The sequence below is a fragment of the Elaeis guineensis genome, chromosome 1 (genome assembly GCF_000442705.2).
Source record: "Elaeis guineensis isolate ETL-2024a chromosome 1, EG11, whole genome shotgun sequence".
In the NCBI taxonomy this organism is placed as follows: domain Eukaryota; kingdom Viridiplantae; phylum Streptophyta; class Magnoliopsida; order Arecales; family Arecaceae; genus Elaeis; species Elaeis guineensis.
The window spans coordinates 149,187,210-149,194,733 of NC_025993.2; the positions used below are offsets into that span (position 1 = coordinate 149,187,210).

General features: G+C 32.1%; 1 long non-coding RNA gene across 1 annotated transcript; it reads left to right on the forward strand.

The window, feature by feature from the left end:
- The first annotated feature begins 679 nt into the window (after positions 1 to 679).
- Positions 680 to 2,694, forward strand: LOC140851592 (uncharacterized). The gene is made up of 2 exons (XR_012134336.1): positions 680 to 931; positions 1,949 to 2,694. It is a non-coding gene; the product is annotated as an uncharacterized lncRNA (long non-coding RNA).
- The last annotated feature ends 4,830 nt before the right edge of the window (positions 2,695 to 7,524 follow it).

The window sequence follows — 7,524 nt, forward strand, 5'->3', positions numbered from 1 at the left end:
TTAGATCGTGCTCCGGTCCACGAAATAGGGCCGTGGACCGCGAGAAACGCGTGGGAAACGCCCACGCGGTCCATAGGCCGGCCCGTGGACCACCTGGTCCACGGTGGACCGGGGCAAGGGCCAGCAGGCCGCTGGGTCGCGCGTCCGATCAAGATCGCCGGCGGTCCTCCACCGCCTCGATTCTCGTGCCGACTTCAAAAGCTCGTATCTCCTTCATCCGAGCTCCGATTCAGGTGATCTTGATCTCGTTGGACTCCGTTTTTCGCCGCGAACCTCGTTGTGGGCTCAATGTGGGCTGAATCTCGAGGCGTCAAATCCTAACACAATCCTTGTAGTGTCCCTTAATCCAAATCTATAAGAGCTATGGACTGAATTCGCTCTAATATTATTCATAAAAACCATGGACCTCATCTTAGGATTGAATGTGGATCGGATATATACAATCCGACTATATCCTTGTCCGCATCTAATTTGGGTTGGATTTGGATATATGTTATTGAGCCCAATCGGATTTGAAGATGAATCTAGATACTAAGCCAAAAAAATAGTCAGATAGGTCTCTCTCATTTTTTTCAAATTCAGATCAGAATATCCATATAATTCAAGTCATATATATATCCTGAGTCTTGAATCTAGGCCGATCCGCATCTGCATGCATATCCTTTCTTATCCTATTGCCCCTTGGAGTTTGGACTAGTCTTCAAAGATTTTGAGGCTTGAGAATCAAGAGTGTTCATCTCTTCGAGTGAGTGGCTACCATTTTCTTTCCCACAGACCCACGTCACCATAAGGCATCTATCCAATCGGGAGCGTCCTTCCCAACCAGCCTTCGATGGCAAGCATCCTTCTCAAATGGCACCTGGCAACAAGTGTTCTTTCCAACTATGAGACCGGCATCATTCCTTCCTTGCGACCATGGCCCTTCCAACAAGTATGTGGGAAACCTTTGTTCTTTAAATATTTTAGGATAAGAATTTCCATCTGATTTCATCTCGAATTTTAAAATGAAATCAAAAGGGAATTGATGAATTCCCTTTTGATACAAGGAAACAAACAGGGTCTAACTGAAACAACACAACTTTGCATTGATCAATTCCTTACAGAGCATATTTATTCTGACAAGGAATTTACAAGTGGAAAGTTGCCTCTCACTAGTATCCTCTTAGAAATCCAGACTTGTGACACAAAGATTTTACAAACTGGATGCAACTGTGATATATTTTTCTATAGGAAGTTGTGGTTTTTATATATGTCTATATTATTACTTCATTGGAGATAATTGACATCCTCTAGTCTTTATTTAACTTATTGACTATACATTGTTTTGTTATTTTTTTAGTTTTTATGCTTTTATAAGTAACTTTGGACAACCCTTTATGGGCATGGATGCATCCTTTTTGGGTATCTTTCAAATATGAGACTTTTTTTGGGCCCATTTCTGCAAGTGGCTGAATCTTAGAGCCAATTGAATTATTTTTTATTTCTTAGAAGAGTATAATTGTGACAAATATATTAAGTACGATAATATGAAACTTGTTTCTCAAGAACATGTTTTCTCTGTTTCCAACTTAAAATAGTCCTTTTAAATATGTTTGCTATTCAAAGAACTTATTATGTGTTCAAATACAAGTTTTGCTCTATTTAAGTTACTTTTGACATTGGTTCATCAAGAGATGGTAGATATGTTTGTATTGAATTTGATGAGATAACAAGAAAAAAAATAAGAAAATTCATACTATTTATGAAGGAGAATGAATAGCAGCAACAAGTTAAACTAAGTTTACAAATATATATTTGATGATATAAAAGGAGAAAAAAGAAGATTCACACTATTTATGAAGAAGAATGAATAGGATCAATAAGTTAAAAGAAGTTTACAAATATAAACATACACACACATACATACATACATAATGTTGACTTTTGGCATCTTGAATTCGATCCATAGCAGTCCAAGATGGAGAAGCCCACAGCATGCAATACGAGGCTTGGAGGCATAGCCCGTAGGCCCGGCTACGGGCACCCAAGCCCGCTGCAGTGCAAGCAGCCCAGCCAGGCACATGGCCCAGGATGTGCATAGGCACGTGGTCCATGCGCATGCCCACGTGAACCACATGCCCAGGCCCAGTGATCTAGTCGGTCCACGATGTGCTCATGGAGAAAATGCGGTCCACACATCGCACATGGATTGCCCCAGTCCAAAATAACTTTCACACGGCTCATGCATGTGCGGACAAGCGTACGACATGCGGTGCACATGGAGAGGGCCCGATCCACCATGCGGGAGAGTGGGAGCAGTATATGCGTAGTTCACCTATGTTGTTTTGCACGATCAAATGGCAATGGTGGGTCGCGTGTGTGATCGGATGGCCACAAGATTTCTTAAGTCTTGTTAAGACTATGATTTTAATCCGAACTCAGATTTATTCTTTTAAAAGAGGTCTGATAGCTTGTGGATAACTAAAAAGCCACAGGGAGCAACGAGAGGCAGAATAGCAGCTGAGAGCGATCTATGGAGCAGACAAAGCTGCAGAGAGAGTCTCTTGGGGGTTTTGGGAGAGCTTATGTAAGAGTTATACTTCTTGTTGAGAGAGAGATTGATGTATGAGAGTTGAGAGGGTGTGATCTCCTCTTGTATTTGTTCTTTTTTCATAATAAAACTTGCATACCTTGTAGAGGCAAGTCTTGGATAGATCCACGTATTTGATTATATTCTTTTTATTTTTTCTTCCTTCCTATTGTGGTATCGACATCATGCATCATCTGGGTTAGCGATCTTAGATGGAGGATCTCTATTCCATACTTATGAGGGATCCTTTCCAACACATATATACATACATATATACATATATACATGCACATATACATGCATGCATGCGTACATACACACACACATACATATGTATATACATGGAGGAATCTGTATATCTATGTTAGGGGTGTAAAAAATTCTGACTATACCATCTAAACCATCCAACCCGATCCGAATCGAACTAAATATGACGGTTTGGTGGTTTGACTGAGTCAGTTCAATTGAATAAAATAGAAAAATCAATATTTCGATTTGGTTATTGATTTATTGATTTATATGATCTGCTGAAATCAAACCGAACTGACAAATCGAAATTAAAATACCATCATTTCATATATTTATATATATACCTATATTACATTCTTCATATATTTATATATACACTTATGTTACATGTATATTCAAAGTTGGGCTATGTATTTTACATGAATTAAGAATCTAAAATATTGATTTAATCCTATTTCAATCTAATTTAGATCAAATTTGACTTGATTATGGATCATAATAAAGGAACAAAAAATATAAACCAAATCGACCAACCTACTTAAATCGAAAAATCATTTAAACTGTTCAAATCCTTGAAAAATCTGCATGAAGAGACTGAACCGATATCAAATCGAACTAAAAAAACTGACTGTATTTAGTCAAATATTTGATTTTAAAAATCTCTTAAATCAAAATATCGATTTGATTTTAAAAAAATACTTAAAATCGAACCGACCGAATCATTTTCAGCCCTAATCCATGCATTGAAAGTGATATCTTTGATCTCTTATCTAGGTAAAAGTCTAATGGTTCATATATAGTATCATATCTTACCTCTAGTTGTAAGAAATATTTGGTAATTTTAGTATCTATGGTAGCATCAGAATCAACATTTAACACAGATAAAAGAGTAATAGATAAATTTTGTAGTTCAATAATTAGATCATGATATTATTGAAGCTATGATTTATTTTAGGATTGGCTAAGATTTGAGAGAAAAGATAAATTATAGCTTTATATATAATATTTTTATTAAATTTATCTCATTTAAAGTATCTTACTAGTTATTTTTTTAATTTTATTTTGGATCCTATTACATCCATTGTTTATGATCTTGATTCTATGTCAGATAGCTATTCCATCTCCATTGAAAGCTCAAATAAATTAACATCAATTTATATATTATGATAAGGTAAATGAATATGGCATGCTGTTTTAAAAATTATTTTGCTAAATTTTTTTTGTATATGCTCAAACTATTATATTAATATCATTATTTGCATTGTAGGGTGATTGGAAAATTATCGAATAATTTTATTCCATTAAATTGAACTATTCTACTTAATAGTTTATGAAACTTTTTTTGGAATACTTATGTATATGGGATGTGTTTGAAGTTTATCATTGAATGAGGTTAACTATAGTGGATGGTGGTTTTATTTTTGGTGTTAAATTCTTGCTCTTATATTATTTATCTAAGGATAAATCATATGGAAACTCCAACTTCTTGCGATTTGGACTTACACCACAAATATTTCAATTTTTTCCATTTAGCCCTCAAAAGTTATGAATTGGTTGCGATGTAGCCAAGACATCCATCCGAGTTCTAATGCGGTCAATTATAAATATGAAGTGACTAATATACCCTTGAGATTTTCACTCTCACCAAAATTTAACTGGTCTTCTAATTCGACTGATAAAGGTTTTGATGGAATTTTGTATCTAAACTCATCTCACTTGATAATCACGTGTTTATGGATCCTCAAAGAGATAGACGGCTGGGTCATATTGTAATCAAAACCTAAGTTTTGGTTTAATTCAAAAAATTAGAACTTTTAAGATGTATGTACAAATTGTAAAAAATTAAAGAGTTGGTGTTGTAATTTTTTTTCTTAATCTTATGAGGATTATACTACTTTTTTTGATCATTTATTATTTAAATCCTAATTTAATATTTAATTTTATAGATCTAAAAAAATATTATAGTTCTCCTTATAATAATTGTGTCATTATGATGAAATCAAAATATGTGATCTCTAATGAGAAAGAAAGTATATATTTATTATTTTTAATAATTATTATTTAGAAATATTCATACAATCTTAATTGACTTTCTTATTTTTTTATGTTTGCATTTATGAGTATGAATGAGCATGCATCGTATTAACTAAAAAGAGTTTTCATGATCATTTGGATTCTAAATATAAAATATTTATTATCTCTTGTTCTGAATATATTAGAGTTTTATGATCTACTTGATTTGAATTGAACTTTAAATTATGATATCTCTTTTGGTTATAATAAATATTTGCTAAAATTATAATATTTTATTAAATATACCCTTAATGAATATGCTATTTAAGTTTTTATTTTAACCAGTAAATTATGAATCTATCCTTCAACGAAGTTTAGCTTCTTGATTTTAATGAATGCCCGCTAAAATTATAATTTTTCTTTGAATATATCCTTTATGATTATGTCATTATTCTTAGTTTTTATTATTAAATTCTTACTTTTAACCTTTTTTTTATTTTGATTATGGCATCTTGCTTCAATTAATGCTTATTAAAATTATTTTCTTTTACATTAAATCTATCCTTTATGAGCATCCCATTCTGACCGGCTCTCAGTATTGAATTCCAATCTTATTAATACCCAAAATAGTATTCAATTTATATCCATATTTGGATTAAAAAAATAGATATGCATCCTTAATATCCAAAATATCTAATTTGTATTCATATCTATTAATGACAAATAGATATACCTAATATCTGACTCGTATCTATATCTATTTAGAATAAATATTGATACTAATTTTGATGTCTTTTTAATATCTATATCAATTGAAAAATATATATATATAAATATGGATATATCAATATCCAATCTATTTTTAGCCCTATCTCACTTAAAATGACTAGCCAAAAAGTTTAGTTTTTTGGTCCTAGATAAATATACCCAAAATCTATCCAGAGTATAGTTGATGTGAGACCAAACATACACTTGCATAAAACTTTACAGCAAGCGTCTTCTTAAATCCTGCCAAGATCCACTCAACATCAACCAGCACATATCCCATCATTGTCTAGGGCTACACTAGCATCGTCCAACAAGGACCTCTGAGATGGTGCAGCATCCCCAACCCCAAGCTTCTTGAAGCCTGGCAGGGGCAATGAGTCACCCTACACCTGAATTCCAGATTTGTTTGAGGCTACTAGCTGGTCAAAAACATTCTTTACCTTCTAAAAGATCAAATGCATGCAATTGTATATCTATCTACACTAGTACTAGCTCCAAGCTTAGAGTATTTGGCACCATTTTCTCCTTGAGAAACACTTTTGAGATCAAGATAAAAAATATTGAGCATCCTATGAAAGGCAAAACAAAAATAGCATATACTTTATTTTCTTCAATGTTTTCAAGATTCAAAAAATCTTACAAAATGTCAATCTACTTTTCCAGATTATATAAATAATATTATTCCTAAATACTTGTTGATAAAATTTTAGAAGTTATCATTCTATAAAGTATACGTAGTTCAAATGTTCCACAAAGCAAAAGAAGGGTCCATCATAATTAATTCATGCTGTTTACGGCGCTCCTTTGAACCTCACTCAAGAATCGGTTAGCAAGTTCCTTTTCCTTTATGCTTTCCTTTTTTCATTTTTCCCTGAGTATTGTTTTATTCTTTTTGGTTGCAAGTTTTTTGTAATTTTTATCAAATAAAATACCATTACTCAATGTTGATTTTTTAAGTTTAAATTTAAAGCAGAAAGGCTGATTTTTTCCTTGGTAGTTCTCGTATGGTAGTTCAAGCCCTCAACAACAAATACAAGTTGTCATGGCATTTCAATAAATATCACAAAAAATCAAAAAAAGATCACAACAAAGTGAAAGCAATATCTTACCAATATTTATCAGAAGTGTTACTTAAGCCACCGTTGCTTTAAGTGTAAGCGACATTTGTGACAAATGTTGTTGTAGGTCATAAGATTTTCTAACGTTTGTCATAAATATCACTACTGAACTTTATGTGATGTTTATAAATAACATTAGAAAAGAAATAACTTTTTAAATTTTCAGGTTAGATCGATGACGATTTTAAATATCACTTTAGTATTCTATTGTGATATTTACTTATATCACTTAAATATGTTATCTGTCTGGCTGTCATGCACTTAAGAATCACATTATCTTCATTAGCAATATTTACAAATGTTGGTTAAAAGTAGTCTATCTATAGCTTTTCTATGTTTATAAGCATCATTATAGATATTTTTAAATGTTACTAGAACTCAATCCATTCATTGGTCCTATAATAATTTTTTGTCACAGCTTAAGGATTTTTTTACCTATATTTACCATGATTAACAACATGCATAAATCCGTTTACATACATATTAAATTTTAATATATAAATTTCATATAGCAAATCCACATCAAATACATATTTCTTAACAACAATTTATAATATCAAAATTAAAGCCAAAAAGTATGCTATGTCTTTGCTTGAATAAAATTCATAAATAAATTAAAAATATCTATAAATTTACATCTTTAAGTAAAGTGGAAAATAAGTTCCGTATCAAGTTGTAAAAGTAGCACGGTAGAACACATCAATTTGTAGGACCTCAAAGAGGAAAAAGAAAGAAAGCATGAAATATATGAGTTGTACATAATGATAAAACTATTATTAAAAAAATATCAATCAACAGTTATAGTTT